We start from the raw sequence: 21,320 nt of genomic DNA, 5'->3' as shown, positions 1-21,320 counted from the left end.
GCCCACCTGTATTTTTGTGGACATGTCCTTCATTAGTTTCATTTCTATTGCACAGCATGACTTCTAAATGATTCGAAAAACACATTCTAGTGCTTCTGGAACCAGTTATTTCTGGGTTGGAACCAGTTATTTCTGGGTTCAAACCACTGCTTAGTCACTAATTAGCTGTCTGACCTTTTCAAGTTCCTTAGCCTCTCTCAACCTGTTTCTTGATCTACCTGGATTCAAATTTCAGCTCTGCCACTTACCATGTGTAACTTTGGGCAAGTCATTTGATCTGTACCTCATTTTCCTCATCTGTAAAATGGGGATAACAGCATCTACCCCACAGAGTTATGAGGAATAAATAAAATAACCCACGCATAGCTCTTAAAAGAATAAATAAGGATGCATATATAGAACAGTGCCTCAGTCTCTTTTCCCAAAACGTTAGCTATTATTATTTCTTCAACACACTGACTCTGATAATTGGTCCCTATCCTCAGATGCTCAAGAACAATACTTGTGGTAAGTGCTCGAGAAACGCTGAGAGTTTAGGTGGGCCTAACTGCTTTGGGGAAGTAGGGAGGCTAGCAGGAGTTGGGCCTTGAGTTAGGTGGAGTCGGTGGAGTGGGAGGCTGTTTCCCTCACTGTGAACCTGACCAGACCAAGAGATCCCGAGGGAAGGAGCTGCGAGGGCTCTGCACGGCGTAATTTCTCAGCAATTTGGCTAGCTGCCTTTTTTTCTCCTGTCGTGGTTCAGTCACGACAGGGCCGTGCTGGGATACAATGAAGACCAGGAAGCTCAAGGCCTTTGGCAGACGGAGACAGGCCACGCCCCAAATAGACTGCAAGGCCCGAGCGCCTCAAGCTACTTCTATCGTGAAATTTCTGGATTCTGTCGCGATGAAACACCACCCAACACAGAGCCCAGCGCTGTTCGCCAGTCTCCATCTTTAGAATTGGAAGAACGAGAGCAGGCCAAAGGGGAATCCCGGTTTTGGGATACTGGGGTACGGCGGCTGCCTGGGGACCAAAACGTCTCTAAGGTAAAGTTGCAGCCTGAAGCGATTTTTTGACCCCCGACACTTAATGGGCTGCTGAAGACCCGGATGTGTCTGGGACTGGCCGAGGTACCCATTAACGCGCCCCCGCTAGACCATCCCCCTCCTCCGTTTACGATTGGATCTTAAGTACGCCAATCATCACTTCTCCAGCCACTCACTCTTCAAGGGTGGGGTGTAGCCCCGGCATCCCGCCTTCTATTGGTGTGGCCGAGAAGAGGAGGGCGGGGAGGCCGGCTCAGGTCGCCCAATGGGCGTCGTGGCGTGTGGGGAAGGCGGAGTCGAGGCGCTTGGCAGCTGCCCAATCAGCGTCCTTGTTTGTGTGGTGCCGCCGCCGCCGGTGCAGCCGCCGCCGCCGCCGCTGCCCCCGTCTGTACCGCAGTGTCTGCTCCGCCCGCCCGCCCGGGTCCGGCCCGCCCCCCTCTCCCACCCCCGCCCCCGGTCCCGTCAGCGGGGTCCGGAACCTACTGTGCCGTCGCCTCTTCCTTTTTCGACGCCGCCGCCGCCGCCTGAGGAGGCGAGCTAGCCGGGAGTTACACCGCCACCGCCAGGTGAGGAGCTTTGGCCTAGGCCAGCCTGGCCGCCCGCCCGCCCGGGGGCGGTGAGGAGCGAGGAAGGGAGGGAGGCTGGGAGGAGGCGGTGGTGGCGGAGGTGGGGGAAGGGAAAGGTGGAGGGGCGGGGGGAGGGGAAGCGCCCGCGAGCCGACGCCCGCCCGCGCGCCCCCGCCTTGCGTCCCCCTCCCCCCACCCCGGCACCGCGCGCCCCCGCCTCGCGCTCCCCCTTCACCTCATCCCCTCCCCCCGCTCCGCGCGCGCGCCCCGGTCTTTCACTTCGGCCTCGCGCGCCCCCAGCTCGTGTCCCTTCATTTCTTCTTCTTTTACTCTTTCTCCCCTCCCTCGCGCCCCGTTTCCCCCGCCTTCCCCGCTTTCACTCACTGCCTCAGGCCCGCCATGCTCCCCTCCTTCCTCTCTAGCGCGCCCCCCCTTAACTCTCTCCACCCCCAGTGGTGCCCTCAGGGTGCGGGGGCCGCTCCCTGCTCTCAGTCTTGTGTTTGCTGGCGGTTGGGACAAATGGGGGATCCTTAAGGGTGAAGGAAGCACGGGATGATTACCTTTCTTTAGGCGAAGGGATCTGGAACGCAGAACCTTTACTCCTTTATTTCATCGTTTACCGTTCCCTCGTCCTCCTTTAGAAGGGAATTGTCTAAGCCTGTGTGGGTACTTGTCTTCTCTAGGGACTAAACTACCCCTTTCTTCAGCTGGGCTCCTGGGATCCACTGGATCTGTATCCCAGTTCAGTGCCTGAGGGTCGATGGAACTAGAACTTACCTTTTCCTAAACCAAATCCGGACTTAGAGTACTTTTTGCCTCCCAGCTCTCAATTACACCAAGGAGCTAGCCACTCCTATGAGTGCAGAGCTTTCGGTGCCATTCGCCGGCCCAGGCACTTTCCCCCTTCATAAAGGTATGGTAGCCTCTTTGGATTCTTCCCTAGCATCAACTTCCCTCTACACACAAGGTGTTAGTTCATAGGGCTGGCACTGAAGTGGAGATGGAGGCATTGATGGTGGGTGGGTGGCATGTGGATGCTAACTGAGCTAGCTATCAGCCTCTTCTGCTGCTGTCATCTGGAGAATCAGGTAGCCTTCCGAGAACCAGTTTTCTCATTTCTGATAAATGATTATTTAGAGGGCTTTTGTGTGCGTGTGAAGGAGCTGGGAGATGCTTAACGTAGTGTGTTTCAGCAAAGGAAAAGAGCAGTGCTTTCAGGCCAGACTGAAAGAGAGATTTGAACTTGCAGCAGGTGGAGTAAAAGCCGGTTTAACAGATCTATGTTGGGAGAAGAGCTGATGCTTTTGAGTTTTTAAAACATTTTTCTCTCAAAATTATTTTTTAAAAAGACAATGCATGCATGTGATTCAAAGTGAAAAGAAGTCTCTCTCTTTCTCACCTGTGTCCTCCAGCCATCCAGTCTCCGTCCCAGTACAGATGACTTCTGATTGTTTTCTTGCAGCAGCGTGCTGTCTATATGTTGTTGTCTGTATGTTGGAGATTATCCTATTTGGGAGTTTAGTGCTAACTTTAATGCTCCTTCTTTGATACACTGACTTAAACTCTTCCTTGAGATAACCATTTGGATTCATATTTTTGGTCTTGGAGCAGTCTCGGTAGAGTATTGTCCTGGAGTAGCATTTCTGTTGGTGCTTGGTTGGGGAAGAGGCTACTGCTGGAGCTGGTAAAGGTGGTGCTATGGACAGGCTTAATATACTTTGAGGGAAGGCCCACACCTGTTGGAAATGGTGCTGCTTTTTTGTGACTGATATTCAGTCTCTGACTGTTTTGGAATGGGCTGTGTCAAGAATAGTCTTTCCTTGGGCTTTTTAAGCAGATGGGCTGTATAAATAACGAGTTAATGGGAGTACTGATTTGGTAGTACTGTGTTCCGTTTTAAGAGGAATATAGTTTTTTAGTCTAGTGGCAGTGGTAGTCATCATGGTAAGGAATGAAGTAGATAAGTGTTAATTAGCAGGAATCAGAAGGCTGGACCTTTAGGCTGAGTGGCCCAGTTTGAGAAGAGGTGAGGCTTATGGACTTTTGTCCTGCCTATTCCTGACTTGAGAACACTTTCGATGAGGTGAGAGTGATGAGTAGCTGACAGCAGCATCCATCTTTATGACACTGTGGTTTGCCTTCCCTGCCTATGTGTGATGTCTGTTAACTTCCTGTTTAGAGGCAGTCCCAGTAGGGTCTGAATAGAGGCTACATTCAAATACTTGTCTAGGAACAACGTTAACCAGGTTCCCTGATCAGCACTTCAGATGTAAGTTATGGCAGTAACTTTTACTGCTGTGTTTAGCATAAGGCCGTAGGGTGGTGGGGAAGGGAAACGTGAGAATTCTGTTCTGAATTTCATAGTCTTAAAGTACATTCAAAAGTCTGTGTGCTGCCTGCCTCCCCTTTTTTGGACTAATGTCTCTCCTTACCACCCACCGCCCCCACCTTTTTTTTTTTTTTTTTTTTTCCCCCCGGCTGGGCCTGGCCAGATCTCCAGGTTGGGTTTTGTTTAGAGAACAGCAGTGTGGAAGAGTCAGTGTGTCAATAATAGTATCCTAATCTTCTGCTGGGACCTCTGGATTAAGCCTTATCTTGTATGTTGTATGTAAACTAGGCCTGTTGTTATTCTAATTTAATTTTATTTATTTTTGGCTGTGTTGGGTCTTCCTTGCTGTGTGCGGGGTTTCTCTAGTTGCAGAGAGCCGGGGCTACTCTTTGTTGCAGTGCGCAGGCTTCTCATTGCGGTGGCTTCTCTTGTTGCGGAGCACAGGCTCTAGGCGCGTGGGCTCTAGAGTGCAGGCTCAGTAGTTGTGGTGCACGGGTGTAGTTGCTCCGAGGCATGTGGGATCTTCCTGGACCAGGGCTCGAGCCCGTGTTCCCTGCATTGGCAGGCGGATTCTTAACCACTGCGCCACCAGGGATGTCCCTCTTGTTTCAATTTACTGATTCTTCCTTCCTTCCTTACCTCCCTCACCCATCAAGCTGAAGGTGCGTATTTAGGGGAACAGCAGCTGTGCTGTCCTGGTTCCTAGACTCAGGAGCATATTCCATGTTAGCCACCTCGTTGGGAGTCATGCTGACAAGTAGCCCCTCTGCACTCAGCTCAGGATGCTCATTTAGTTCATTGAGAAAAGCCAAACCAGCTTTGGTTGATTAAAACAATTGCTAGAGAAATCATGATTTGAGCCATACTGGAACTGAGGGACTTTCTTCTCCAGACCACTGGCAGTACTTAAAGCTCTGCTTCATTACATATTAAGGCACAATAGCCAGGCATTTTCTGAGACAGTTTAGAGGGGAAGAAAAAAAAAGACAGTCAGATTGACTATAAATCTAGTCCTGGCATAAAGCTGTTCACCTCTTGCTCAGGAAAAATCTAGCCTATCAGGCAGTGCCACACAAAGTTGCAGTTCTCTTGCATTGGCTAAGCCTGAGAAAGGATACATAAGGAAGTTCAGTTTCTGTTGAAAAGAACTGGCTTTGTGGGGGAAAGCTTCTATTAGCCATATAGTTTGTTTTATCTTTAGTAATCCCTGTGACGTTTTTTCTGTAGGGACTGGTTGGGGATTTTGGTGGCTCCAGAGTCCATGAAGCAGAGAGCCTCCTATATTTGCGTAGTAGTGATGAAAGCCTCTGAAGAGTAGATTTGATTTGAAATGCTCCCTCTTCATGTTCCATCTTTTACCTTTTCTTTTATGGATATATGAAATATCCCTATACAGTTTGAGTTTATTCAGTAGGAAAGGAGTGACCTAGGATCATTAAGGGCTTAACCAGTCTGATATACTTCTAGATGGTTACTCAGTAATGTTTGATGTTTCCCTCAAAATCCTCTGGTCTTTGCCGTAAGTTGCCATCAACTGGCAAGACGCTGTCAAGAGTTCTGGGTTGTAGTACCAAAAGCAACAGATGAATGAGGACACATATTTTGTTAATTTTGAGGTATGAAATGGTCAAATCCCAGACCTCAAAGAGTCGTCATAATTGTAGAAGCTTCTTTGACTACATGTGAACTTAATTGTTTTTAAAACTATTAAGGAAAATGACAATACTTTGGCATTCCTGAGCCATTCTCTTGTTTTTTTTCCACATCTGGCTAGTATACATTTTTAAAAGTAATTCAGGTTATCGTTACTTGAACCTGAAAGTCATGCTTTAAGCCTCCTAATAAAGCTTTCTTGATCTTGTCTCATTTACGGGGAAGGTGGAGTTTGTAATCTCCCCAAAAATAGGCTGGAATATTAGGATTTAGATTAGACTTTAAGATTAGTAAATTCTCGTTATGGTTGTGAGGGATTAGAAATGTTAATTAGAGAGGTTGTGCATGTCTAACCTAGAAGGTATTTATAAAGTTAGCTTTTTGAGGATATTTAAATTCACACTTCCTTGGAGGGAGTTTGTGGGCTAATAAGTGGCAAATTGGAATAACAGAACACAAGCGTAGAGAGTCTAGAAATCCCGGGTCAAATCCTAGCTTTACCATTTATTAGATACAGGATTTTGGGTAAGCCTCCTAAATTTTTTTTTTTTTTGGCCGCGTGGCTTGTGGGATCGAACCCAGGCCCTCAGCAGTGAAAGCACGGAGTCCTAACCACCGGACCGCCAGGGAATTCCCAAGCCTCCAAATTTTTGAACTCCCGTTTCTTGCACAGTAAAAGCCAGTCTTTACAGTGGGCTCTAAGGTCTTACGTGATCTGCCTCTCCCTACTCTTCTCTTTTTGATCTCCTGTCATCCTCCCTTTTGCTCACTCCATTCCAGCCACGTTGACTTGTTCCTTAAGTGCATCAGCCACACTCTTTATCTCAGGACCTTTGCACTAGTTATTCCCTCTAGTGGGAAATAGCTAGTTTTTTCCACAGAGATAATACAAATGACTAATTTTCTTACCTTCTTCAATCAAGCCTTTGTTAAAAGGCACCTTTTCAATGAGACTTTATCCTACCCCTATTTAAAATTTCACCTTCAACTTCCACTCCTCACTGGTAATCCTTCTCTGTTCTTTCTTTTTCATATAGCACTTACAGCTTTCTAACGTACTTATTTGTTACGTTTATTGCTTATTGATTCCCCTGGTATGATGGAAGGTCTATGAAGGCATGGATTTACTTTGGTGTTTTGTTTAATGCCTAGTGCAGTGTTTGGCATATAGTTAATACTCAATAACTATTTCTTGATCAAATAGGGATAATAATTTTTCCTAACCTCGTATTTGTTTATAACAAAACTATGGAATGTGGTAAGCATGATACAGGATATTAAAATGTTTTTTGAACTTTGAAGCATTATACAAATAATGGTAAAATGATTGCCTTCCCATTGAAATGGTAAATAATACTTGATTATGGAAAAAAATCTTCATATATATTCACATATATTATCACATTTCCTAAACTCCAGCGCTCTGTTTCCAGTTGTCTACTTTGTGCTGGACGTATCCATCTCTGTATTCCATTGGTACCTCAAGCTCAACGTTTTCATCATCTATTCCCCTTTTGTGATTCATTGAGTCACCTAAGCCAGAAATGAGAGCATCATTGTCAATTCTCTCTCTCTCCCTTATCCATTACTTTCCAAATATTTCTGAATCTATACCTTTTTTCTGTATCTCCATTGCGGGTCTCCTAATTCAGGACCACAGCAACTCTTACTTGGAATATTGCCATGATCTCTTACAGTTCTGTTTGTTTTTAGTCTTGTTTCCTTTTAAACTCTCAATCATATTCTCTTCAAAATAGTCTAATGGAGATCTGATTATTCTACTTCCCCTTCTCAAAGGTATTCAATAGTTTCCAATCATTTAAAGGTACTCTGCATAATATCAAAGCCCCTTTGTAAATCTTGACCTTTGTTTTTCTATCCAGCCTTACTTTCCTCCCTTTACAGTTTATACATGAGCAAATACAGTTCTTTTTTTTTTTTAATTTATTAATTAATTTATTTTTGGCTGCGTTGGGTCTTCATTGCTGTGTGCGGGCTTTCTCTAGTTGCGGTGAGTGGGGGCTACTCTTCGTTGCGGTGTGTGGGTTGCTCATTGTGGTGGCTTCTCTTGTTGCAGAGCACGGGCTCTTGGCACACGGGCTCAGTAGTTGTGGCTTGCACGCTCTAGAGAGCAGGCTCAGCAGCTGTGGTGCATGGGCTTAGTTGCTCTGTGGCATGTGGGATCTTCCCGGACCAGGGCTCAAACCCGTGTCCCCTGCATTGGCAGGCGGACTCCCAACCACTGTGCCACCAGGGAAGTCCTGCAAATACAGTTCTTTTAGTTCCCAGATCAGCTTCCAAATTTCATCTCAAATGCTGCTGTCTCTGGGAAGCCTTCCTTTACTTGCCCGAAGAGACTTAGATAAACTTTCTTCTTTGATCTCACTCTAATTTATAAATATTGCTTGTCTCCCCACAATGGTCTGACAACATTCTGAAATAAAGAGATACCATGTCTTTTTACTTTTGTGTCTCCAGTGCCTAGCATGGTGCCTGTCACCCAAAAAGTGTTTTAAAATATGAATAATTCTGTGGGTTGAGAAAATGCAGTGTACATTTAGAAGATGCCCTATTTGTTATGTTCTGGGAGCAGAAGAACAAGTTTGGAGTCTTGGTTCTATTTATCATCTGTGTGACCTTGGTTGAGTCACTTGAAGTCTCCAAACCATAGTTTTCTCAGCGTAGAAATGAGGATCAGTAGCTGCTTTATCTGTTTCACTAGGTCTCTTTGTCAGTCAAATGAGATTATGCATGTAAAGATGTTTTATAAGCTAAAACATTGTACAGTTGTTAGTTATTATGTGCTGACACAAGCTGAGCTTTTCTCACAACTCATTTTTTCTTGTTTATATTCATGTAAGGCCCTTTTTATCACTGAAACCATAAATACTCTTCTACAACATGTGTTTGTTCATATCCATTTTTATCAGTAGATGTAGTGTGTTCCTGTATATCATTCTTTTTTTTTTTTTTAAATACTATTTATTTGGTTGCACCGGGTCCTGGTTGCGGCAGGCGGTCTCCTTAGTTGTGGCTCGCCAGCTCCTTAGTTGTGGCACTCGAACTCTCAGTTGTGGCATGCATGTGGGATCTAGTTCCCTGACCAGAGATTGAACCCGGGCATCCTGCATTGGGAGCGCACAGTCTTATGCACTGTGCCACCAGGCAAGTCCCCCTATTATCATCTTAAATGTGGCAAATTTAAAGGCTTTGTCAGTATTCCAGTGGATTAAAAAGTTTGCAAAATCCTGAGAAATTACACTTCTCAGGGAGTATTTCAGTCATGGATTCTGTAATTTTTCCTTCAGATTTTAAAAAATTGCATTTTTGCAACTTTTGGAACTCGAAGGGAATTTTTATTATTTATTTCTTTAATTTATTTATTTATTTTTGACTGCATTGGGTGTTTGTTGCACAGGGGCTTTCTCTAGTTGCAGCGAGCGGGGGCTACTGTTCATTGCAGTGCACGGACTTCTCATTGCGGTGGCTTCTCTTGTTGCAGAGCACGGGCCCTAGGCGTGCCGGCTTCAGCAATTGTGGCACACGGGCTCAGTAGTTGTGGCTCGTGGGCTCTAGAGCTCAGGCTCAGTAGTTGTGGCGCATGGGCTTAGTTGCTCTGCGGCATGTGAGATCTTCCTGGACCAGGGCTCGAACCGTGTGCCCTGCATTGGCAGGCAGATTCTTAACCACTGCGCCACCAGGGAAGTCCCTGAAGGGAATTTTAAAAATGTAAATATAAACTCATTTGTTGAGCACTTTCTTTGTGTAAGGCTTTATGCTATTTAAATTCTTACAGTAACTCTGTGAGGGAGATATTATGATCATTTTACAGATGAGAAAACTCAATTCCCAGGGAGGTTGTCATTTTGCTAGAATCTCAAAAATTAATGAAAGTGGTGAATCCAGTATTTGAACAACTCTGCCTGACTCCAAAAGTTGTGATCTTACCATTCTCCTAACGCTTCTCATAGAGTTTTGTTTTGCCTTTAAAAAAACAAAACAAACAAAAGAAAGATAGTTTTCCTCAATATTAATAGGTCTTATATGAAAATATAATGTGGTCAAATAGGGTTTTGAAAAATTCTGCGTTAAGGCAGATTTCTTTACAACATAATGTCCCAGAGCCTTGCGTGTCTAAATATACACTGTGTATTAGGAGTGGTAAAAGAAAGGCTAAAGGATGCAAAGCTTCTGGAAATTATTTGACCATGAAAGAGCATCTCTTCGAGAAGACAGTACTGCACCTTGATATTCTGCTTCCCTGTAGTTCTTCATGGGTTGTTGTTGTTTTTTTTTAAGGGTTGTCACTCTTGAATGAGGGAATTGACTGCTTTCGTGTGCTGGTTTTTCAGAGAACTAGTATGGTGACATTAGACTACATATATTTTAGAAACTTCACTGGTTCGGAGGCTGCAGTTTTTTTCCTTATGAATTTTCTAAGGCAAATGGCACAGCTCATCCAGCTTGGCCCTCACCTTCAATGAGTTCTCAGGAGGATAACTGTTACTGAGCTGCTGCCCCCACCTTCTTTCATCTAACGTTCTAGGAAGCAGGAGAGTAAGGTTTCAGCTTTGTGAGTGAGCAGAATCCCTTGAGCCAGGAGCAAGAAACCCTTCCTTTCTGTAAAGATGGTAGTATCACACTAAGGAATCTGTAAAGCCCCCCATTCTTTCTCTTCTGTGAATCATGCAGACAGACCTGGGGATCAGAGGCAAGAAGGAACAATACCTTTGATTTTTTTCAGTCCTTTAAAGATGATACATTAGTCTTGAAATTAAAACAAAACTTTGAGAAATTTGTCCTGTGTTGTTTAAAGGCATAAAGGTTACCTGAATGGTGTTCACCACTAAATAGGTTGAGCTGCCAGTGAAAAATGTGGAAAATATTTCCCCAATAGGATAACATATTTTGGAGGGAGGGGCACTTTTCTAACCACTCTTTAACATTTATATGGCTAGATTGATTGTTGCTATCAAATGGATTGAAGCAGTTGGTCATGTGTATTGTTACTGCTCTGGACAGGTTGGCTAGAAGACCCTATATTAGATTCTATGGAAATCTGATGTGAGTAGCATGACACTCTTCTCATGTAGTAGTGTCCATGAATAATTATTATGTTACTCTAATGCTCTTCTTTTCTCATTTTATAATTCAGTTAGTAAAGAATGCTTGCTGGGTTCCTTGTCTGAGTGCATTGTGAATTTGAAAGTTTTGCTTTCTTAAGAGTATATTAAATCCAGATATTTTCTGCCAAGTGAATGGAAACTAGAATATGGGTCTCTCTTTTTTTAATATATAAATTTATTTATTTTATTTATTTATTAATTTTGGCTGCGTTGGGTCTTCGTTGCTGCGCGCGGGCTTTCTCTAGTTGCAGCGAGCGGGGGCTACTCTTCGTTGCAGTGTGCGGGCTTCTCATTTCAGTGGCTTCTCTCGTTGCAGAGCACGGGCTCTAGGCACGCGGGCTTCAGTAGTTGTGGCTTGCGGGCTCTAGAGTGCAGGCTCAGTAGTTGTGGCGCACGGGCTTAGTTGCTCTGCGGCATGTGGGATCTTCCCGAACCAGGTCTCCAACCAGTGTCCCCTGCATTGGCAGGCAGATTCTGAACCACTGTGCCACCAGGGAAGCCCAGAATATGGGTCTCTTATTGCACTAGGATTCAGTCTTAAGTTTTCATTAGCCTGCATTTTTAACTCTTCACCTTCTGCTTGGAGAGCTGTTTCCCAGTTGAGTTCTGTATAATGCATTAATATTAAACTGAAAGCTTTCAAGGAATAAGGGTGACTGGAAAAGGATCTTTTACAGCTCTGCTTGCAGTGGGCAGAAACATCTTAAAAATGGCAAGTGCAACTTTGAAAAGCCTTGAGGGTTCAAGGGAATAAGATGTCTCTAGCTTAAATAGTGGTGTAAAAATTTCTTTGAGATTTAATGAATTACTATACACGAAGGAGTACCATCTGTAATGAACTGTTTTGATTGTTGCATTCATACTACCGAAGCCTTGATATATATCTGGTATTAAATTGTAGGTTCCCAGTTTTGTCAAAGACAGAGTGGTAGATGTCACAGAAGAGTATAACCAAGGTTAGAATCTGAGCAGTTTCTATTTCCAGATTAAACCTTCTATTCTGGCTGGCTGAATACCTGATAATATTCACAGGAGGGAGTAAAATACAATATGATAAAGTTGTATCAAAAAATAAAACTTAGAAGTGTCTCTAGTTATGTGTGACTTCTTTGCTGTCTTCTAGATTCAGTTTGGTTGAGAGTGTGAAGATGACTGTATAAGGGGCACTTTTATGGTACAGAGGTGTATTGGAGGAGAACAGTGAGATTTTTACTCATTGTTTTACAGCTTTAAGAATTATCTGAATAAGCCTTTGAAAGTGGTCATTTTAATTTTGTTGTTACCGGGGCTGCTTAGCACATCTTTCATGTGTTGCCTAGAGTGTCGCATTAGGTTTTGCTGGTTATTCTGAAAAACTTTGCACTCGCTCTTGTTCTCCTTCAGAACTAACCATTCTCAGTGTTGTGCATACACTTAATTCTGGTGTCTGGATATGAGAAAATAGTCTAGTATTGGTACTAATCTTGGGGGTATTTTTACATAATTAGTTGAAATCTTTCCTTCTTTGGTTAATTTAGAATAAGTTTTGGTCACTTTTAAAAGTATAGCTCTGCAGTTGGAGAGTCCTAGGTTCAAATTTCTACTTTGCTGCTTACTAGTTGTAAGACCTTTTAACTTCTCTCTGCCTGGCAAGTAGTAACTCTGTACCCATTAAAAAATAATTCCCTGTTATTCCTCCCCTTAGCCCCTGGCAACCACTATTCTTCTTTCTGTCTCTGTAAATTTGACTACTCTAAGAACTTCACATAAGTAGAATCATACAATATTTGTCCTTTTGTGTCTGGCTCATTTCGTTTTAGCATATGCCTTCAAGGTTCATCCATTTTGTAGCATGTGTCAGAATTTCATTCCTTTGTAAGGCTGAATAATATTCCATTATATATATATATACACACACACACACACATACATGTATGTGTGTGTATATATACATGTGTGTATATATATACACACACTTTACCATGTTTTGTTTATTTGTCAACGGACATTTCGGTTGTTTCCACCTTTTGGCTATTGTGAATGATGCTGCTGTGAACATGAGTGTACAGACAACTGAGTCCCTGCTTTCAATTCTTTTGGGTATATACCCAGAATTGGAATTGCTGGATCATATGGCAATTCTATGTTTAATTTTTTGAGGAACTGTCATACTGTTTTCTACAGTGACTATATCATTTACATTCCCATCAGCAATGTACGAGGATTCCAATTTCTCTACGTTCTTATTACCAACACTTGCTATTTTCTTTCTTTTTTTTTTTAAATTTTTGTTTTTATAAAAGCCATCCTAATTGCTATGGAGTGGAATCTCATCGTTTTGATTTGCATTTCTCTAATGATTAGTGATTTTGAGCATCTTTTTATGTGCTTATTGGTCATTTGTATATCTTCTGTGGAGAAGTGTCTATTCAAGGCCTTGCCCATTTTTTAATTGGGTTGTTTGTTTTCTTGTTGTTGAGTGGTAGGAGTTCTTTATACTAGATATTAATCCTGTATCAGATATATGGTTTGCAAATGTTTTCTCCCATTTTGTGGGTTATTTTTTTACTCTGTTGATAATGTCCTTTGATGCACAAAAATTTTTAATTTTTTAAAAAATTATTTATTTATTTATTTGGCTGCACTGGGTCTTAGTTGCGGCATGCGGAATCTTTCAGTTGTGGCATGCGGGATCTAGTTCCCTCACCAGGGAGTCAACCACTGGACCACCAGGGAAGTCCCCAAAATTTTTAATTTTGATGAGATCCAGTTTACTTTTTCTTTCGTTGCCTGTTTTTTGTGTTGTATTAAGAAATTTTTGCCAACTCCAACGTCATGAAGCTTTTTCCTCCTTTGTTTCCTTCTAAGGGTTTTATACTTTTAGTTCTTACGTTTAGGTCTTTGATCCATTTTGAGTTAATGTTTGTATATGCTCTAAGGTAAGGGTCCAGTTTTATTCTTTGGCATGTGGATATCCAGTTTTTCCAGCACCATTTGTTGAAAAGACAGTCCCTTCTCCATTGAATGGTCTTGACACCCTTGTTGATAATCATTTGACCATATATGCAAGGCTTTATTTCTGGAGTCTCTGTTCTGTTCCATTCGTCTGTATGTCTGTCTTTATGCCAGTACCACACTGTTTCAGTTACTCTAGCTTTGTAGTAAATTTTGAAATCAGGAGGTGTAAGTCCTCTGACTCCTCTTCTTTTTCAAGATTGTTTTGGCTATTTGGGATCCCTTGAGATGCCATATGAATTTTAGACTGGGTTTTTCTGTTCACATCCTTTTTTATTTTGGGCCAAACAGTATAAATAAAACTAAACTGAATGGAATGCTGTTACTATAATATGGCAGCTGATTCCTATCATGGAGAGTTTTAATTTCACCTAGCTCCTTGGATCACAGTATTTTTCTCTACGGTATTAGAAACAAGGTTACTCCAAATAGCTTTCGTTCTTGTAAATGAATTTGTTATGGTTGGAACATTTTATTTATTGTTAAAAGTTTGGTTCAAATTAAAAAAAAAAATCAAGATACATAGTGAAAAGTTTTTCATCATTGTTTCTCACCTGCTTAGTTTTAAGCCCCACATCATTGTTATTCCTTTCTTTTCTATCATTTCAGAGTTTTTTATATATATGCAAGCAAATGTGAATTTATTTTTAGTTTTTCTTTTTACACAAAAGATGGCATAGTTTTCCACGTCTTGCTTTTTTTCATTTAATAATATAGGAGATTTTTTTCAAATCTATATGTAGAGAATTTACTTATTCTTTAAATGAAAATTTTAAGGGTGAAAATCTTTTCATGGATACCAGAACTTCGTTGGGAAAGAATATTCGACTTTATGGCTGCATACCTTTCCTATTGCCTGCAAGTCTTGGTCTTTAATAACTTTCATTGCTATTATTCTCTTAGTCAGCATTGAGTAAACATAATTTGAGTACTGCTAGGTTATTAAACTTATTTTAGGAATGCTGATTACATAGTTCATAAAATCTCTTTTGTAATTTCATCAGTGGTCCTAAATCCCAAATTATGTCAGAAAATCCTAGGCTCTGATCAGTGATAACAGGGTTATTTTTCCAGTTCCTGGAGTATAGACCCCAGGTGGTTTTCTCTATCCTAGACTGGTTTGGTTTAGGAAAATGACAGTTAATCACTCAGATAAAGAGAAAACTTGGGTCTCTTTTCCATGGAGCTCTGTTTACTTTGTAACCACTTAAATCGGCTGTTTGTGGGGAACTGAAAAAGCCTGACCATTCATATATTCATATGAACATTCATAGGTATTAGGTGTTTATTGTAAACCTACTATGTAAAAGACATACACATAGGTGTTGTAGAGTATGTAAAGATAAATGATACAGCCTCAGTCCTCAAGAGGATACATAGTGCAGAAGAGAAGACAGGTATTAAAATAACTGCAATACTAGATACAATGTATTTATAAATTAACTAACAACGTAGGAGGAACAACATATCAGCACCTTTTACAACTTGGGTCTGAGTGTGAGTTAAGCATACCAAATCCTGAAAATTCTGTTTTCAAAACCTCTCTTTATTCCATCTATCTTTGTCTATCCAAACTTCTGTTGTTTTAGTTTTAGCCATTGTAATTGTTTGCCCATGTCCATTTAATACCTTGGATATATGGTTTTTTTGTTTTTGTTTTTGTTTTTTTTGGCTGCACTGTGCGGCTTGCAGGATCTTAGTTCCCCGACCAGGGATCGAACCCATGCCCACGGCACTGAAAGCTCCAAGTCCTAACCACTGGACTGCCAGGGAATTCCCTTGGATATGTTTTTAATAATAACTAACATTTACTGGGCTTTTCTATGTGCAGGCACTATTTTAAGCACTTCACATTAACTTGTTTAATCCTCACAATACTCTAAAGGTAGATGCTGTCATCATTCCCATTTTACAGATTAAAAAAAACTGAGGCGCAGAGAGCTTAAGTGATTTGCCTAAGGTCACATACCTAGTCAGTAAAAGAGCTGGGACACAAAATCTGGAAGTTTGACTGTTGCGCTCAAATTCTTGAGCATTATGCTGTGCTCTTCGTGTGTGTGTGTGTATTACACAATGTTTGTCATTGTTTTAGTGGCTGTGCGGTATTTCATTGTATGGATATACTTTAATTTGTACTTAATCTGTCCCCTCTGAGGAACATTTAGGGTGTTTCCAGTGCGTGGGTATACTGTCATAACCAGGGTTCCAGTGAAACATCTTACATACATCTTTATACATTTTAGTATATCTGTAGGTAAAATTCCTAGAAATATAATTACTAGACCAAAGGGCATGCACATTTAAAATTTTGTTAGATACTAAATTATCTTCCAATAATTTGTATTTATATTTAATATATTCACACCAACAGGCTATGAGAGTTTCTAAAACAACTCAATTTAAATCTAAATTTGAGAGAAGTAGTGTGGCTGGACAATGATGAGTACTGTCTTCAAGTGCCTTTGGAAGCACTTTTGTACTTTATTAGAATTTCCTTCCTTAAATGCAGATATCTTTGGATTTTGATTATTGGCCATGTTAACTGTAGCCAGTTGTTGGGAAGAGGAGTAGGCATTTTAGAAGCAAATTTTACTTTTTGGAAATGTCCTTCAAACCTCTCAATTGTCAGTGTAAATGTAAAAGTTTCGACAAGGTGATTTCTTGTCACCACAATCTTTTAAAATCAGGACAACTTCAGGAATAAGGAGCATATACAGTTCCCAGCTGACTGCTCTCGTGGAAACTCCTTACTGGAGTTCTTGTTAAACTCCCAGTAGGCAGAGGCAGAAAGCCAAACACTGCTAAATCAGCAGGGTTATATGGTTTTTAGGGAATGGGGATGTTAAGACAAATAAGACCAAATGCCTTATACGACTCATTTCCTTTCCAACTAGTTTTCTGCTCATTGTTCAGTTATTTGTCTTCTTCCTCATCGCATTTCTCTGCTTTCAGGGTGAAGGTGATTCTTTTTATTCAGTAGATTTAAATTTTGTTTAGTGAACTTAGAACTTATTAGTAGGCCTTCACTTGCCCAGAGAAGGGCGTTACCTTTGGTGGTACCATGACCCTACATACATTCTTTATTTTATCCCACATTCATGGCCTACTGGCAGCAGTAAAATGAAACAAACTTAGTTTTCGTACACATCCTTAAGCAGTGACAGGAAATTTGACTAATTCAAGGGTATGAGATGTGTTCAAAGTTACCATCTCCTTTGGAATTAAAAGAGCATTGGAGACTGTTTCATTAATTTATTATTGTTGGTGGTGATGTCTTGTTTAATTCCTACTCAGAAAGTCTGTCATTTTATTTCCAAGGAGCAAAACTTGTCTTCTAGGCCTGTTAATATCAGTTCTATTAAGTTTTGGATTACTATAATATTTCCTTCTGTTGACCAAAAGATTTAGATCCACTGCTAATCTTTATCTTCCTTATTGCTTGACACTGGTTTTGGGAAATGAAGAGGAACAGAAACTGGAAGCTTCAGATGTCTTATCATCAGTACTCCCTGTTTGTAGTGTAAGTCTAAATGCAGGCAACTGTGAACGGGGTTCTAATTTTTTTTTTTAATAAATTTATTTACTTTATTTATTTATTTATTTATTTTTGGCTGTGTTGGGTCTTCTTTGCTGTGTGCGGGCTTTCTCTAGTTGCGGTGAGTAGGGGCTACTCTTCGTTGCGGTGCGTGGGCTTCTCATTGCGGTGGCTTCTCTTGTTGTGCAGCACGGGCTCTAGGTGCACAGGCGTCAGTAGTTGTGGCTCGCGGGCTCTAGAGCGCAGGCTCAGTAGTTGTGACTCTTGGGTTTAGTTGCTCCGCGCATGTGGGATCTTCCCGGACCAGGGCTCGAACCCTTGTCCCCTGCATTGGCAGGCAGATTCTTAATCACTGCACCCCCAGGGAAGCCCCGGGTTCTAATTTTAAAATGTCGAAAGCTTAATGATTTTGATATTTGGGGTGAAATTTATTCCTGCAGTTTTCTTTTATCTCTTTTAGCTTAGCAAGAAATATCTTTAAACAAACCTTAATGAAGGAGAAAGGATTTCTCTTCCATTTACTAAATAAAATTGATGGCTTTTTTTTTTTCACTTATGCTTTGGATAAAATTAGGTTAGGGTCACTTTTGAGACTTCACTTGGAAAGAGGTAATGTCAGTAAAGAGAAAGTGCTAGTGTCTTATCAGAGTAAACTCCATGGAGAGAAGAATTTTGCCTTATTCACTGTTGTAGCCCTTGCACCTAAAACAATTCCTGCCATATAATATGTAATTAATTTGTTGAGTGAACAGGAAGTGGAAAACTAAATTGTGATATCCCATAGTTGGCATTCTGTATACCATTTAAGATGAATGAACAAGTTACATGTATCAACCTGGATAAATTATCAAAGGTAACGTTAAAAAAGTAAGTTGCAAAGTGATATACATATGTATATGATATAATCCCATAAAAATTTTGAACTTGCAAAATGATATAATGTTTTATATAGCTATACTTGCACACATAAAGTAAAAGTACTAAAAAAAAAACAAACAAAAAAACAAAAAAAATACCATGGCAGTGGTAAACCAAATTCAGTCTAGTGGTTACCTTTGGGGAAAGGAAGAGAGAAATAGGATTGGAATACTTAGCTTCAGTTTTATTTGTAACGTTATATCTCTTAAGTTAGTGTGATAAGTAAATGGTTGTTATATTATTCTCTACACTTTTGTGTAAATTTGAAGTGTTTAATAAAAGTAAATGAGAGGACTTGCCTGGTGGCGCAGTGGTTAAGAATCCGCCTGTCAGTGCAGGGGACATGGGTTCGAGCCCTGGTCCGGGAAGATCCCACATGCCGGGGAGCAACTAAACCCGTGCGCCACAACTGCTGAGCCTGCGCTCTAGAGCCCGCAAGCCACAACTACTGAAGCCCACGTGCCTAGAGCCCGTGCTCCGCAACAAGAGAAGCCACCGCAATGAGAAGCCCACGCGCCGCAACAAAGAGTAGCCCCCACTCACCGAAACTAGAGAAAGCCCGTGTGCAGCAACGAAGACCCAATGCAGCCAAAAATAAATAAATAAAATAAATAAATTGAAAAAAAGAAAATGAGAGGGGGACTTCTCTGGTGGTGCAGTGGTTAAGAATCCGCCTGCCAATGCAGGGGACACAGGTTCGATCCCTGGTCTGGGAAGATCCCACGTGCCGTGGAGCAACTAAGCCCGTGCCCCACAACCACTGAGCCTGTGCTCTAGATCCCACGAGCCACAACTGCTGAGCGCACGTGCCCCAATCGCTGAAGCCCGTGCACCTAGAGCCAGTGCTCCACAACAAGAGAAGCCACTGCATTGAGAAGCCTGCATACTGCAATGAGGAGTAGCCCCCCGCTCGCCGCAACTAGAGAGAGCCCGCGCACAGCAACAAAGACCCAACACAGCCTAAAGTAAAATAAATAAATTTATTAAAAAAAAAAAAAGTAAATGAGAGGTATAGATCAGGAGTCAGCAAAACTAAGGGCCGGTAGACCAGATTTTGCTTGCTGCTTGTTTTTGTCCAGTCCATGAGCTAAGTTATGAATGCTTTTTATGGTTTTAAATGGTTGAACAAAATCAAAAGAAAGATACTTCATGATATGTGAAAATTATACAAAATTCTGATTTTGGTCTCCATAAATAAAGTTTCATTGGAAATAACCACACTTATTTATTACATATTGTCGATGACAGCTTTCACACTGCTACAGTATCAAAGTTAATAGTCACAACAAAGATAAGGCCCTCAGAGCCTAAAATATTTACTGTCTGGCCCTCTACAGAAAAAGGCCAATGTGTGGTATAGATGAATTCTTTTCCTAGCATAATGGTGATATAACTGGGCAGATGAGCTGCTATTTGGTGAATACTTGTAATAAGTTGGAGGTAGTTATACCAAGATTGTGTTTTTTGAAAGAACATCCTAATCAAAGAAAAGTCAGCCAGATATTGACTTTCATGGAAGTTTTAAAAATGGTTGCCCAGGGACTTCCCTGGTGGTCCAGTGGGTAAGACTCGGTGCTCCCAATGCAGGGGGCCCTTGTTAGGGAACTAGATCCCACACGTGTGCTGCAACTAAGAGTTTGCATGCTGCAACTAAGAGGTCCGCATGCCGCAACTAAAGAGCCCGCGTGGCACAACAAATACCCCACATGCTGCAACCCCACGTGCTGCAGCTAAGACCCAGCACAGCCTAAATAAATAAATAGATAAATAAATATTTAAAAATTAAAAAAAAAAAAGGTTGCCCAGTAGTAGTCTCACCTTCTTGGATAAGTCTAAATCTAATATATTTTCCCCCTTTGAATCACTCCTTAACTTGCTTGTTGTTAAAGTTCCTGATTCTCATTTAACCTTGGATATTTGACAGTTTTAAATATCTACCAGAGCTTTGTGATTTGGGATTGGTGTTTTGGTAGCTTATTGTTTATTATTTCTGACAGTTTTCAGTAGAGCAGCAGCACTTTAAAGGAATGTAATATTTGAATATGCAAAGTCATTGAAGTAGGGACATCTCTTTCAGTAATCCTTCTTTTACTTTTAGGTGTATTAAACTTTGGCCAAGTGTTTAGTTTTGGGAACTTAACCTATATAGCAGTAGTGGTGTTTTGAATCCATTGCAATATAGTTGGTGTTTTTTAAAGACATAGTGCTAGGTCCCTACAGAAGAAATTTTTCTTAACGCAGATACTTCCGCTTCAGGGCAACATGATGTAATTTTATTTGTAAAAACATCATGACTTATTTCCCTGAGAAACATTAATCTTTCCCTTGCACTCCATTGGGTAGTCTGAGACATTCAGCGCCAAAAGTCAAGTAATCCTATTTGAGGTAACTGTCTTGTTCACGTTCTCCCCAGGTTACGTAAGACTGTTCTGCTCTCATTATATTAGAAGAAACGGAAAAGTAAAATCAGTGCTCTTCATCTTTTCTTCCTTATAAAAGGTGTTTTAAGCGATATTGTTTTAGTTTTCAAAGCCATAGCTACAGTATTTTTTATTCAACTGGAAATGTTTGGTTAATGAATTTTTCTTTTTTAAAAGACCCTTCAAAAAGGGATCTTAATACCGTTGCCTTGGATATAAAAAGCAATGAAGCATAAAATATCTAGTCTGTTGACATTTTTTTTTCTAGGAAATTTATGGATGTACAAGTAGGATATAGGAAGATCTTCTAAACTTCTCTGTACTTAATATTTCAGTCAGTATTAGGAATTGCTTTCTTGGTCTGAAAATATTCCCGGCCACTCTTACAGGCTCACAAGCTGTTCAGTTTTTATGATCCCTCCTACTTTCCTTTTTGTTTCAGATTATCCCCTTTATCTGCCCTATTTGTTGGAGTAGAGAATCCAGTTCTTGTTTGAGTGGGGTTTTTGCTTGGGGATAAGCAACTGTCTTAGTGTTAGGAGCCAATATATTTCATACCTGATCTCATGCAGACCTCTTTAATGCTACTTAGAGATTTTCTTGTTAGAGGGGTTTTGGAAGGGCCATTCTTCACTTCCAAAGTCAAAGGTATGAAAGTCTCAGTGAACAGGATATATATGACCCTAATCTCAGATGTGATTATCAATCTTAGAAAGCTTTGTAGGTAAAAAAGAATGAGTAATTGGAGCTG

At 41.2% G+C, this 21,320-nt stretch overlaps 1 protein-coding gene across 1 annotated transcript in view; it reads left to right on the top strand.

The window, feature by feature from the left end:
• Positions 1-1,352: 1,352 nt before the first annotated feature.
• GATAD2B (GATA zinc finger domain containing 2B) overlaps positions 1,353-21,320 on the top strand; it is an 83,141-nt gene continuing 63,173 nt past the window's right edge. Inside the window, exon 1 of the mRNA XM_059932529.1 lies at positions 1,353-1,594. The gene's annotated coding sequence lies outside the window, so the exon portion shown is untranslated. The remainder of the gene's footprint in view (positions 1,595-21,320) is intronic.

This window comes from Balaenoptera ricei, chromosome 1 (genome assembly GCF_028023285.1).
Source record: "Balaenoptera ricei isolate mBalRic1 chromosome 1, mBalRic1.hap2, whole genome shotgun sequence".
Taxonomy (NCBI): Eukaryota; Metazoa; Chordata; class Mammalia; order Artiodactyla; family Balaenopteridae; genus Balaenoptera; species Balaenoptera ricei.
Note: the sequence above shows the minus strand (reverse complement) of the source record. Positions and strands in the feature narration are given on the sequence as shown.